This window comes from Bubalus kerabau, chromosome 21 (genome assembly GCF_029407905.1).
Source record: "Bubalus kerabau isolate K-KA32 ecotype Philippines breed swamp buffalo chromosome 21, PCC_UOA_SB_1v2, whole genome shotgun sequence".
Lineage (NCBI taxonomy): Eukaryota > Metazoa > Chordata > Mammalia > Artiodactyla > Bovidae > Bubalus > Bubalus kerabau.
In genome coordinates, this window is record NC_073644.1 from 13,906,163 (window position 1) to 13,921,458 (window position 15,296).

Sequence of the window (15,296 nt, forward strand, 5' to 3'; positions counted from 1 at the left end):
CAAATTATGTTAATAGCCTCACCTCTTTCTCTGCTAGGTAAACGATAAACTTCAGGTATATACTACATGCAACTTAGAAGTATGTCATCATGCTTACTTAGTGCAAGAGATTACAAAAGAAGGCATCTTCTTTTTCCTAAAGAAGTTTGTCATGTAACTGAAAACATCAAACGGGTTAAATCAGCTTTCAGATTTTTTAACCCAAATAAAATGTATTGTACAAGGAAAGTGCAAATTTATTTGTCATAAGGTTTAGTAAAGGGTACAATTTCTATCTTAAACATATTATTCCATCTTCTCCTACTCTAAATTACTTTTGAAACTAGGACTTTTGAAGACCACTCACTACTTTCAATAAAGTAAGTTTAGGATCCATGCAAAAGATATATTGAAAAACCCTTTTTAAATTGAAATGAACACTTCAACTTTTTGAAACACATTTGTAGAAAATTCTCAAGACCACTGAATTGGAAATTCACATTTTGACATATTCTGTTTTTTCTAAGCTCTGTGGATACATGTGCATCTCTTAATAATGTGTATATTTGTGTGAAGAAAGAAGAGTGTAATCTATAACTTCTATGGGTTTATCTGTTGTCTAACATCACAATTATCTTGATTTTTAAAAAAAAAAAACACACTTCTACTATGCATTTACCTTTTGCACTATACCTAGATACTTAACTGTTGTTGCATGGTGATTATCATAGAGCTAAAGCATTTGCTTGGACAAATGAATTTAAAATATTCCATCCAGAATTGAAATATACCTGGTGGATATAGAAAAACCTATAGAACACAGTTTTCTACTCTAAATAACGGACTATCTGGGTACTTCTAACTATTCTTTGTACAATTTTTGTCATTATTCTTCAAGTTGATGTGAATTTCTTCTACATGATTATCTGATTTGTTGATACTGCACCTTCAGAATGTAAGCACAGATTCAGAATGCAATTTGCATCACACACCAAACTCCATTCCTCTTTAACACATTTTATAGCATGAATATCAGATTTATTAATTCAGCTTTTCGCTGACTGGAGTGTAAAAACCTCATATAAAAGGTGAAAGAGCACCAGACAGAGCAAAAGAATGATGGGTCGTGTGAACCACTGTATATTTTCAACTTTCTAAGCGGACAGGCAGCCTTGTAAAACTAGCGATTGCCCTCGAAATGGTCTCTTTTCATCCCTCTGTGTATTTTATGCTTATTTTAGAGGCTCAAAAGAGTTGGATTTATTTGCTTGTAGAATACAATTTATATTTTAGTCTCCTGTGTTCAATTTTACATTTTCCAAAGTGCACTAAATTTAATAAATCTAAGTTAACAGTTCTCCAATGAATAGAGGCAATTGCCAACACAACATCCTATTTCTGAGCTGTTCAGAGGTTATGGCACAAACTCTATGACACTAGGGCTGTATAAACACATTATTTAAAATGTCTTTCTGTTGCTGGAAAGCTATGTGCAATTAAAAATTAAATTTTTTGAGTTTTTTTTTAGTTTTAAGTATAATGCTTAGAAAAAATACAAAGAACATGTAGATAATGAAGGTCAAAGGCTAAGGATACCTGCGGAAGTACTCAAAAAATATTGTACATTTTTAAATACCTCTAGAACCCCTGGATTAAATCCTGTTTTTCTGCAAAAAATAATAGGTACTCCACTATAGACAGCATGTACTTTATATGGAACAGAAACATTTAAAAGAGAGCCATAACCACAGCTTCAAAACAAACTTGAAAAACAAAAACAGAGGAGTTCCTTTTGTATTAATATAGAGAAAGACTGAAGGCAAAAGGAGAAGAGAGCGGAAAAGGATGAAATGGTTAGACAGCGCCACCAGGGCAATGGACATGAAGCTGAGCAAAGTCCAGGAGATAGTGAAGGACAGGGAAGCCTGCTGTGCTGAAGTCCATGGTGTCACAAAGAACTGGACATGACTTAGCAACTATAGAGAAGTCCCTAGAAAAAAAAAAAGTATTCACTTAAGATCATTCAGTGTGGTATGAAATTTTATGTCTAAAGGTATAAAAAGTCCTTAATAAAAAAGTTCATTTCATGAATGCCATTAGATAAATGTCTTTCCTAGGAATAAAAATACCAAGATATCTTCAGGGAATTATTAACAAATATTGTTTACATATTTCCTTTTATACTCATGTGACCCAATTCAGTAAATAGGGGTGTGAGTTTGCTTTATTCTTCCTGAATGATAAACACTTATCTTAGTAGTTTCCAAAAGAGTGATAATCTCCTATCCTGTACAATATTCCATCGCTTACTATTCAAGACTTGACTCTTGCAATCCAATTTTAGTATGCTGCTGCTGCTAAATCACTTCAGTCATGTCCAACTCTGTGTGACCCCATAGACGGCAGCCCACTAGGCTCCCCCGTCCCTGGGATTCTCCAAGCAAGAACACTGGAGTGGATTGCCATTTCCTTCTCCAATACATGAAAGTGAAAAGTGAAAGGGAAGTCTCAGTCGTGTCCGACTCTTCGCAACCCCATGGACTGCAGCCCACCAGGCTCCTCCATCCATGGGACTTTCTAGGCAAGAGTACTGGAGTGGGTTGCCATTGCCTTCTCCAAATTTTACTATAAGGACAATGCAAATACATAAACAAGTATATACCAACACATATACATACATACATAAGGAGATAAATATTTGACAGCTAGCTTCTTGCCATCCACTAGTAATTCAAGCAGTGTTTAAAACCCTGAAAAACTTTCTAAATCCCAGTGGTTTGCACAGTCTAATATTGCTAAAATAGTGCATTGACTCTTTAAGTATCTGTAGGCTACAAAAGTAAAACTAATTCACGGTGTTAAATATTTGAAATAACTTTAAGTTCCCTTTGATTTCTTTGTTCAGATTATATTTCCCATCTTTAATTTGTTTTTCAGAAAGGTACTTTTCTATAGTTTAGAAAATAATTCTTTTTTCCTGAAGACAATCTCCTAAGCTCACGTACTCTCAGAGTGTGAAGTTATTAAATAATTATCTTTACTCCAAGATTTCAACTTAGCTATCCAATTAAATCTATATTTATTCTGTACATGCAAAAATGAATGAATGATTATCAAGAAGCTTAAAATAATCATACTTTGGTCATCATCTATAGCCTTGGCAGGGCAGTTGGTATAGAACACAAACAGACATTGTTCAAACTTTTATTTGTTCTTGAAAGAAAAAGAATGTCTTAATTTCTATACAATTCACAAATCCTTACAGTGTCCTTGACTGTAAAATGCAATGTAATATCACACAAGGTAACTTTTATTTCTCTGTGGGTATTGCCTGTAAAGCAAGGCAGAATTCTTTGAGAAGCAAAGGAAAGCTTTGAATGGCATTTTTAAAGTTAAAAGAACTCCATCACTAATACTTCCCATCGAACATATCTCCAAAGAGAGAGGAAGATCAGTGCAGTTAAATGTGCTGTCATATTTTAATAGAAACTTATTTCTCCTGGGTGGATCTCAGTTCTTCCTGTGAAGTTTCCTGGCAGTTCTCAGGCTCTTTTCTTGGTCTTCCTGCTTTGCTTCTGAAATAGATGAACTCAGACCACTTTAATTACTGCCATCTCCAAATACCTTCTTAATAAAATTATCACACAATGGTTTACTTCTTTCAAGAAGATGTATATATTTGGAGTGCCAGAGTCAATAAAATCCCTAAGAGAAATCATTTCTTTTAGAAGTCTGGTTATTTGAATTTTTATAGATTTGAGAAGAAAGAAATTTCATTCGATAGATCTGGTCTTTCAAGATTTCACAGAATCCGTGAACGCAGATTGTTAAAACCTTTAGCCATACAAAAACAAATACTTAAGCCCAAAAGGCTTTAAAAAAGTATCTCAACAATTTAAAATGCAATATTAAAACTGGAATAGTCAGACAATGATGAGTAGTAATCTGGGCTTTCACATTGGGGCTGTCTTTTGATAACTCAAAATAATTTTTAAAGACATGTCAGTAGATACATGCAGAATAATAAATTCTCCTTGGGTCTTAATTTTGGTGGTGGGTGTTGCTAGCTTTTGGATAATACCATCTCAGAATTTTGATCTCTCTCTGATAAGGAGACAAGAAGCTATTTTTAATCTTTATAATTCACCAAATAGCTAACATATTAATACCTGCTTTATTATTGTCTGGAGCTGAAATTTTTTTCAACTTTTCAAACATATTTCTATCAATACTTTTCTAGATATGTTTAAAAAAAAACAACGATGCAAGAATGTTTGGGCCAATGGAAAGAGTTCTTTCATTCATAAATGGCTTCACAGTGAAATGATGTAAGTCACTCAAATTGCTAACCATGATCTAGTCCACAAAGACTGTCCCAGATGACCACCAGAAATAATCATGTTGCTAAATAGGCCATGAAGAGATGTTCCTTTTATTGGTTCACCCATTTGACTTTTTCCAGGCAACTCAGGAAAATAATGATTTTAGTTTGGTAAGATTTCTGTCTATTTAACAAGTGAATCATTAGCTGATGTTCTAAATGCTTTATAAGCATTGTCATATTTAACTCTTTTTTTAAAATCTATAAAAGTTGATTGTATTATTATGCTCACTACATACATGAAAGCCTTGAGCCAGAGAGGCAAATCTCTTGCCCAGAATCACCCAGGTAATTGGTCCGCTAGTGGCTGTGCCAAGTGGTGCCACCCTGTCTCTCCTGACTCTGAAAAATCCATCCCAAGATGTGTGTGTGTGTGTGTGTGTGTTAACAACTTGATAACCCTAGTGAATCAGGAATTACAAGGTTGATACTCATCTTTGTTTAAAAATTATATTGAGTTTTCTGGGGTTTGGGAAAATAAGAACAGCTTTGTTTGCTTCCTGGTCAGATCCATAAGTTCAAGGGTGCTGAATCCTTACTGCTGCCAGAGTGCATATCCCATTTCTCTAACCCTCTCCATTTTCCTTCTCCCTAGAAATATACCTCGTCTCTCCTCAGTCATCAAGATGTCTCTCCCCCTCCTCATTTTCTGATGACTCCACCCTCTGGTTCTGAAAGAATAGCAGCAATTAGATGAAAACGTCTAAGTATTTCTGCTACACCTCTATCAAGCTACCTATGTTGGTAGCAATATGCCCAGTTTCCCCTCATAACATTTATGGACTACCTTATTCCGTGTCTATGGCCAAACTTTATGTACGTGACCACTTTACTTCTCACCACAGACATATCACTTAAATTATCTCTCTTGTATCAGATGACACATAGAGTTCACTGTTGTGCCATCTTTGAAAAACTCTCCCTTGACCCTACATTCTCTTCCAACTACTTCCTCATTTCCCATCATTGTCTGCAATATAAGCACTATTAAGCATAACAGCCAAAGACCACCAGTAATAGTCCTTTAGTTCATCAAAGTTGGGTTTAATTACTCATTACAAAGGAGAACACAGAATTCAGAGTTGTTGAGCATATCAGTAAGAGAATATCAGAAAAGACATTATTGGAGTTTGGGACAAGTTCAAGAAAGCAGGAATTTGCTATTAATTAGATGCTGTCAGAATAATTCTAGGATTGAATATCTTAATAAATATTATCTAAGGCATGAGTAAATGGAAGTTAAGCCATTGGGTACATTTTACATAGGCTTCCACACTGATCTACCACATAGACCAGTAGAAAAGAATCCACCTGCCGATGCAGGAGATGCAGGTTTGATCCCTGAGTCGGGAAGATACCCTGGAGGAGGAAATGGCAACCTACTGGAATATTCTTACCTGGAAAATTCCATGGACAGAGGAATCTAGCATGTTAAAGTCAGTTGCTTAGTCATGTCCAACTCTTTGCAACCCAATGGACTGTAGCCTGCCAGGCTCCTCTGTCCATGGAATTCTCCAGGCAAGAATCCTGGAGTGAATTGCTATTTCCTCCTCTAGGGGCTCTTCTCAACCCAGGGATCAAACCTGTGTCTCTGCACTGACAAGCAGATTCTTTACCACTGAGCCACCTGGGAAGCTAAGGCTACAGTCCATGGAGTTGCAAATAGTCAGACTTAACTGAGCATGCACACAAGTTATGCATATTGATAATGTAAACAAGGATTAGGAGATAATTTAAGCTTCAGGGGAAACATTTAACGTTATTAGTATTAATTTCATATAAAATCATAGTTGACTTTCTTTTACCAACCATTAAAACAGATAAAGCTGAAACTCCAGTACTTTGGCCACCTCATGTGAAGAGTTGACTCATTGAAAAAGACTCTGATGCTGGGAGGGATTGGGGGCAGGAGGAGAAGGGGACGACAGAGGATGAGATGGCTGGATGGCATCACCGACTCGATGGACATAAGTTTGAGTGAACTCTGGGAGTTGGTGATAGACAGGGAGGACTAGCGTGCTGCAATTCATGGGGTCGCAAAGAGTCGGACACAACTGAGCAACTGAACTGAACTGAACTGAAAACAAAATATGGAAACACCCCCACACACACTTTATTGTATTTTGTTAGTGTGTACTTTGTCAATTTTACTCTCTGACTCTATAATAACTTAAATTTTAAAAAGTATTTTAATACACAAAATGCTTCACTCTATCAGATAATTAGGAGAGCTTTTGACAGCAAACTAAACACCTACTTAGCAATGGTTTACACCATTAGAACATTTGTGGTTTTTTTTTAAGTGTAATGAATGATAAATAGACCATCATCATGTTTGTTAGGGCAGCCATAATTCCACAGTTTAGCATTTTCTAAAGAAAATTTATAATCTTAATACAAAAATTCCCACTAAGTTAATCTTAGATACTCTGTCATTCACATCATAGGAAAAAGAAGTGATAACACTTGTCATCAACTTTATACAGACACTTGAAAAATTAATGGGTTTATAGGAAAATTAGCTATTACCAACTCATATTCTGTCGGTGAATATAAATATAATGTATCTCTTAAGATTTTATAACAAAAAATACACGGTCATATGGAAAAGAAAGTAGTGATTAGACACAGTTTGGCAATTCCCATAGAAACTATTTCCAAGCTTGCACTGTATGCATTAGCATTGCCCTGTACCTGTGCAAGTCTCTTACTGGGTTTGATTCAATTATCTATTTTATCTTGGGTACTAGATAATGCCATCTCTATTTAATATTCTATTTCTATTGCTATCAAAGATTCCATTTGTCATTCACAAAATGCATAAAAAGGATTTCAGTTTGTGGTCTGGCAGGAGCTGCATTGGCCTTCAGGTAATAGTTACATAAGAATATTTGAAAAAATGGCCTTCTACTGTGAAAGTAGGTGCATTACATTTGCATGTCTTTATTTTCCTTTAATCTGGAACATTCTCTAGCTTTTTAACAATTTGTTGATGTTAACATTTTTAAAAAATATGGATTCACTGTTTTGGAAATTATTTCCTGATTTGGGTTCACACCATGTGTTTTCTTGATTATAAACAGGTCATTCATATGTTGGGATGGAGAAGGCAATGGCACCCCACTCCAGTACTTTTGCCTGGAAAATCTCATGGATGGAGGAGCCTGGTAGGCTGCAGTCCATGGGGTCGCTAAAAGTCAGATATGACTGAGAGTCTAAACTTTCACTTTTCACTTTCATGCATTGCAGAAGGAAATGGCAACCCACTCCAGTGTTCTTACCTGGAGAATCCCAGGGACAGGGGAGCCTGGTGGGCTCCCATCTATGGGGTCGCACAGAGTCAGACACGACTGAAGTGACTTAGCAGCAGCAGCAGCATATGTTGGGAATGACACAGAAGTGATGTTATAGCTTCACTGCACCATATCAAGTGGCACTGGATGATAATCTGTTCTTATGTAATGTCATTGGCGAGATCATTAGCTCATTAAGGTAGTGTCTCCCAGATTCTCCACTGTAACAGTGCTACTTGACCTTTGTAATTAATAACTATCATGTGAAGAAACCTTGAAAATATGTAAATAATGTTTATTATTCTAGTTTTAATATCCATTTATAACTTCTCGCTTCTTTATCCTGTCAATATTTATTGGTTGTCATTCTACTGCCAGGAAGTACTTTTCTTTATGCCTGATTTTATTCTGCATTCGTTTATAACAGCAGGGACTCATGGATTTTATTTTATTTCATTCAGTAGTTTATAATTCAAATTATTGGCAGTTATTTTAACATTCAAATTCCAAAAGACAAATTACAAGGCTCCAAAACCTTCCTTACCCTTTAGCATTCACATATGAAGAATAAAATTTGTCGGTCTCCATGCTGGAGAATCTGATGGAGGTGCTTGTTTGTACCCTTGGCATTTCAGAAGCTGGTATCCTGTAATGCAAAGGCTGTCACAACCAGAAATTCTGATCATGCATCCTAAAGCCTGTAGGAATAAACTTTCTTAACAAGAATGTCGTTACTTAGTAAGAATGGCTTAGGTAATGCAGGAGTCACATTCAGAGAAGACTGTCTAGCAGATGTTAGTAATGCCTAACTCACTGTTCTCTGACCACCTATCCCATAGCAGATGCTAAGTAAGCACCTCGAAACTGAACGGATGATTAGACTTAGAAAAGTTGAATTGAAGAGGGGGAGGAATTTTGACTTGAATTTTGGATAATTTGAATAATAATTTTTAACCAATGCTTGTAACAATTTCTGAACCTCTTCTTAATGGTATTAGAATGGATTCAGGGACTGTAAACATCTTTGCCTATTTGTTTGTGTATTAATAGTCTTCAAGGGGATTTTAATTACAAACATGTATTAAGGCAATTATTGTAACTAAACTATCTCTTGCCTATTACTGGTAGTGGAACTTGTTTTTAAGTTGATATGTTCAGTACTGGATTAGAAGTCATAGCTTCTATGTCATAGCTTCTAATTAGAAATCATAGCTTCTCATTCTAGCATCTATCCATAACACTTTAGTCCTCTACACCTCGCATTTCCAACTGACCAAATTACTAACGTCAGGAAGTCCTGTGCAGTCCTCTTTGACTTGTGATGTAATAAAGGTGAGAAAATAATTAAAACTTAACAAAGATTTCCCTTCATGACTGTGACTATAACCCCATTTCACATGTTTTCTCACCCAGATTAGAGCTAAGGATAGTTTTAAGGATTTTTCCCCTCTGATCACATAATAATCTGGTGGTAAATTAACAAGCTTTAATTATTGATGATGTTTCCTTGGATAAGTTACAATTGTTTTGGGCTTCATTTTTTTTTTTTTCATTAAAAAAAGGTATAATATTGCTTGCCTCTCTTGGGTAATCACTGGTTTTATAAGCAACTTGAAATCACATACTGTATTGGATTGCTCTGAAAGTTAAAATGACACATCCATGAAACATTTTTCTTAAGATGATTTTATATAAAAATCAGTCACTCAGAAGGAAACATGAAATTTTCATTACAACAGGACTCATTTCCTGTACTAAGTTGTCAGAAGGTATAAATTGGAAGCCACGTTGGCACTGACAGTCACAGTTGAGAATCAAGATGACAGAAATAGCCACTACAGGGTCTCTTGGGTCTTTTGAGTTGTTAGGTTTTGGGGGGAAATTATTATTTTTTTAAATAATTTAATCTGCAACAATGTTTCTTAACTTTTTTAACATAACAAAGCACACATCTAGAAAGCATTTATCACCCTGTGGTTTTCTGACTTGATTCATACTTGTTATGCACTTCGTACATACAGATACACACCAGTATCCTTCTGAAACAGTACTTTATTTCCTCTATCAGCTAAAAAAAAACACTCAGATCCTTAGTACTCTAAGAGAGTATCTGCTTGAAATGGAGTGCTTGAGCTGAACAACCATCTCTTCAGGTTCTGACATATACGCAGACCTCCAGTTTTTTCTTAATGATTCATTCCCAAGGTTAAGTCAGTTCAGTTCAGTCACTCAGTCGTGTCCAACTCTTTGCAACCCCATGGACTGCAGCATGCCAGGCCTCCCTGTCCTTCACCATATCTCAGAGCTTGCTCAAATGCATGTCCATTGAGTTGGTGATGCCATCCAACCATCTTGTCCTCTGTCATCCCCTTCTTCACCTGTCCTCAGTCTTTCCCAGCATCAAGGTCTTTTCTAACTGGATTTCCAGGATCCATTTTGCAGTCAATTGAATTAGCAGTTTTGACACTCTTACATCTATGTATTCAAGTAACTCATTTAAGCAGAAACACTGCAGAAAATAAATTTTTTAACATAGTTATAATAGAGCCTCAAAAATACACAATAATAGATTCATTGAAAGTTATGCTTCATACTTTATATAAGTGAATTGCTCATCTCTAAATTTTGAGAAAGAAACTGAAATCTATAGTAAAGAGCATCTATACCGATGTACAGTATTCTTTTAACACACCCACATAATTTAATTGTAGATGGTGGATCTGACAGTTGTAATTATCTTAAAAAAACTAAATTTTAAATGCCATTAGCTTCACTTTAATCTTTAGCCTCAAATTATGTGTGTGCAATGTGTATGTGAGTATGCTCAGTGTATATAATATCCAAGATATGTAATATATGCAATTTGAAGTCTAACATATATTAAACTTGGGTAGTTAGTTCTTTTTCCTTTGCATTTTTTTGCTTTTGTTAGGTAGTTAGAATAGGAAAACGAGTCCAGAATGGCAGTGGCTAAAAAACAAAGGAGAAAATAGAACAAAGGAAGGTCCGAGGACTGGAGTCAGGACCTCAGGTGAAGCAAACAACCTCCTGGCTAGCCCAGTTTACATAGGGCATGCTGAGAAGGAGGAGAAAAAAGCATATAAAAAGTGGAGCCAAAATTGAGCCAGGGGCTTCTCTTCTCTTCGTGTCTTTTGGGTCGGCCCACCCTCACTCCGGAGAAGGCAATGGCACCCCACTTCAGTACTCTTGCCTGGAAAATCCCATGGACGGAGGGGCCTGGTGGGTCCATGGGGTCGCTAGGAGTCAGACACAACTGAACGACTTCACTTTCACTTTTCACTTTCATTCATTAGAGAAGGAAATGGCAACCCACTCCAGTGTTCTTGCCTGGAGAATCCCAGGGACGGGGGAGCCTGGTGGGCTGCCGTCTATGGGATCACACAGAGTCGAACACGACTGAAGCAACTTAGCGGCAGCAACCCTAACTCCTCGAGGATGTATTTCCCTTTGCTTGTCAAATAAAACTGTGCTGTTAACATGGAGCTGCCAATACTGGTCCATATTTCGCTTCACGTTTTTGCTGAGACCAAGGAAATTTACACAGGGCTGTAACACTGGTCTGTCCATTGCTTCAAATTTTTGCTGTGGCAAGACAGAAATGAGGAAATTACACACTCCCCTGACATATATGTGAAAGTGAAAGTGACTTCCCTGGTGGCTCAGATGGTAAAGCATCTGTCTACAATGTGGGAGACCGAGGTTTGATCCCTGGGTTGGGAAGATCCCCTGGAGAAGGAAATGGCAACCCACTCCAGTACTCTTGCCTGGAAAATCCCATGGACAGAGGAGCCTGGTAGCCTACAGTCCATGGGGTCGCAAAGAGTCGGACATGACTGAGCGACTTCACTTCACTTCGCTGACATATATGGTGCCGTTTCTTGGATTTAACCTGGCTGAAATAACCTTGGCTCAGCCCCTGCAAGGCGGAGGCCAAACACAGCAGAAGCCCAACTACGCAAAAGCTCCAGTGGTGGAAGCTGAACATGAAGAAAACCCAGCACAGGGGAAGTGACAAGAAACCCACTGTGCTGGAAACTGGGACAACAAACACAAACTTGGAAGAAAGCTTACTCGGCTCAGTCTCAGATCCCAGGGGACCTCCGGTTGTGGTAGGAAGTCCTCACCCCTGTGGCTGGAAGAACATACAGCTAACAAAATCTTAATTCCTTTACAGTCTCTCGTTTCTTGTTTCCCTGAACCTCCCACAAACAGTTGAACAGTAGTGGGTGCAATTGAGGGACTCTGGAAGGGTTACTCCCCAGTGTGTCCTGAAGGCTCCATTTTCCTCTGCTGTGCCCTAGTAGCTGTTGCCCAAGCGGGTGGGGGTTCTTCTGTCCTTAATCTTCTTTGTGTCAAGGATCAGGCCAATGAAAACTGTGAGCACAGGTCAGGTATTATTTATCTGGCAGATTATGAAGGGGATTCGCTGGCATGTTTTTCCCCCTGCCTTTTCTTCCTGTCCTTCAGCTCCTCTCTTTTGGGACTTGAGCCCAGACAAAACCCACGGCACCTGGCTTCAGGACCTAATGAAACTCAGGCTCTGATGTTTCATTGCAAAAATTCAGTGAGAGACACAGTGATCGGTAAGAGGTGGACTTGTTTGGATTCAGAGAGAATCACACTCCACAGGGTGTGGGCCATCACAGAGGAGAGTGCAGTGGCCATGGAATGTGGTGTGGTTAGTTTCTGTGGGCTGGGTGATTTCATATGCTAATGAGTAGGAGGATCATTCCAACAATTAGGGAACCACCCACTCCTCGTCTTTTGACAGTGCCTTGGAACTGTCCTGGCACTTCTGGGTGTGTCATTTAGCTTGCAGATTGAGGATCCAGGTTTAGTTGAATTTGACTTGTCATCTTGGACCCATTTGATTTTAATTGGTTTATGTTATGCCCTTGGGCTATGTCATTCTTTCAAAAGTTGAGCCCTGCCCCCTTCCCTCCTGTTTCGTGCTCTTCTGAGCAGAGCCACCCAGGCCCACAATGATGCCTCCACAATCTTCTTGAGGGACAACCAGAAAATAACTGGCCCTTGGGGGACAAATACTGTATAATATCCAATCTTTCTAGATATTCAGGCCTTCATCTTCCATGTTTCTTACAACATGTGCCTCAACAGCGTCTCTCAGTGAGCCCTATAGGGCGGGTAACAGGCACACAATGCCTGTTAGAAGTCCATCAGGTGGCATCCCCTCAAGGGCAGTTGGGCTTCCAGGGATAATGTTTGACACTTTGGGAATCAGCCCTGCAGGCCGTTTGGGCCCAAACCCTTACCATCCTTCTCCTAAAGTTACAAATATACCCCTGCATCAAATCTCCACTCCACTTTTATGGAACATCTGGTCTGTTGCCTCTTACCAATTTGTTCTTAAACCACTTCCTAAATCCTACAACCAGGACCCTGCCTCCTTGTAGGCAACATTTTTCCATGCAGCTTATTATTAAAATACCCCTAATGCCCTTAACAGGACCAAATAACCCACTCCTTTGTCATTACTTCTGTTATTACCTAAAGTGGGTCTATAACAATGAGATTTTCACATTGGAAACACCCTAAGCTGTTCTTTTGGAGGACTAGGGAAGGAAATCAGTGGTTTACATTCCCTCAGAGCAATAAGAGGATGAGGCTTATGACTGTTTCAACAGGTTTCCGGCCTCAGGGCACAGACTTGGATTGTTTTACATCATGATATCTATTCCCATCCTGGTGGACAAACCAGTAATGAGTTAAGAGTACAGACCCTTAATCCTACCCAGCACTGGTCATGTTGGAGGCCTTGGGGATGCCCAACTCCAGTCCGGGGGTCCCAGGAAGTTGACCTGCCTCAATCTGCCTAGGGATCTGGTCCTCAAAAAGTTGTGATGCATCATCCTGCTCAGGGATCTGCCAGCCCAGGGGTCCCAGGAGGTTGTCATGCTTCAACCTGCCTGGGGATCTGCATCCTGACCCGGGGACTCCTGGCTCTCAGGTTGCAACAGTACTGGGTAGGACAAGCTTCAGAAAGACTCACCCCTAAGGAAGTCCACCCATGGAAATAGAAGGAAGCCTGTTAGTTGTGGGATTATGCCCAAACTCAGCAATAATTTAGGAGTGCAATGGGAACCACATTGCCTTTCTGGAAAGTCTAAAAGAGGCCCTCCAAAGTGTGATTTTAAAAGACAAATTCCTGTCTCAATGTGCATCAGACATCAGGATAAAATTACAACAGCTACAGCAGCAGGACCTATCTGCTTCTTCAGATGAGATGGTCCTGACAGCCACCAATACCTTTTATAACAGAGAATAGGAGAGGGAGGCCAAGGCCCAGGAAAGGGAGAGAAGGAAGGAGACAAGGCATGCACAGATGCTGGCCACCCTCCAGGGAAGCCCTAAGGCAAACCCCGAGTCCTTGAAGGACAAAGCAGGAGCCAAATGCCTAATCTTTAGACAGGCAGGACATTGGGCCAAAGAGTGTCGAAACCATGGCAAGTCTTCTAAAACAGTTTGCTACAAATGCCATCAGTTGGGGCTGTGGGTGGAACTCTGCCCTCGGAACCCATGAGCTTCAAGGTCAAGCGCCAAGTCTCCCCTCATGATGGTTCAACAGGACTGAAGCGGCCCATTCCAGCCACCCCGCCTTTCACAGATAACCATCACGGGGCTGGAGCCAACTGGATGTGGTAGGTAGGTGCAAGAATTTCTTAGTTGACACAGGGGCTACCTACTCTGTTCTAACCTCCTATTCCAGAGCCTTCTCCTCCCAAATCTGTACCATTTGGGGTGCTACAGGAAAAACACTTACAAAAAGACTTACCTGAGCACTTCTTTGTTGCTGGGATGAAAAATATTTCCCACAAGTTTCTGGTGGTCCCTGAGTGTCCTACTCCCTTATTGGGAAGAGATTGTTCCCTGCCTTCTAAATCTTGCAGCTATTGAAGGCTTGATAGAAGATGCTTTAAAACTCTCTTATGGGGGCAAACTAACTATTTTTACCAGCCACCAAGTGAAACAACTCCTGAATGGGAGAGGCCATTTATGGATGTCTGAACAAAGAATCCTCAGATATCAAGTAGAACTAATGGAAAATCTAGGCCTGACTATATCCCTTTGTGTGGTTCTTAACCCAGCTACCCTCCTGCGTACCCTTGAGGGCTCTCTCCCCTTTCACTCTTGCCTAGAAACTTTGGACCACTGGACAAAACCCCAGGAGGGATTGTCAGAAGATTCTCTGACTAATCCTGAGGAAATCTGGTACACTAATGGAAGCAGCTTTCTCTTGGATGGGAAAAGAAGAGCTGGATATGCAATAGTCTCCAGTTTTGAGACCATAGAGGCTAAACCTTTGTCACCAGTTTACTTCAGCCCAATTGGCTGAGCTCATAGCCCTGAATCAAGCTTTAGAGCTGGGAAAAGGAAAAAGAGTAGCCATGTACACTGACTCCAAGTATGCCTTTCTGGTGCTACATGCACATGCGGCTATTTGGAAAGAAAGGGGCCACTTGACCACCCGAGGGTCCCCAGTCAAATGTGGTGATCAAATCCTTAGCCTCTCAGAGTCAGTCCATCTGCCCACTGAGGTTTCAATCTCCCACTATAAAGGACACCAAAAAGGGGGCACAGACGTGGCATGAGGGAACCAAGCA

General features: G+C 39.4%; 1 long non-coding RNA gene across 3 annotated transcripts in view; it reads left to right on the forward strand.

Moving 5' to 3' along the window:
• The window catches only part of LOC129636135 (uncharacterized), a 329,885-nt gene that overhangs the window by 281,259 nt on the left and 33,330 nt on the right, over positions 1 to 15,296 (forward strand). Inside the window, exons 3-4 of one of the 3 annotated variants that reach the window (XR_008706675.1) lie at positions 4,220 to 4,307; positions 7,610 to 9,160. The exons of 1 other annotated variant lie outside the window; for it this stretch is intronic. This is a non-coding gene — a long non-coding RNA (uncharacterized LOC129636135). Of the gene's footprint in view, positions 1 to 4,219; positions 4,308 to 4,955; positions 5,283 to 7,609; positions 9,161 to 15,296 lie in introns of those variants that run through there. One more of the 3 variants, XR_008706673.1, reaches the window with a different exon arrangement.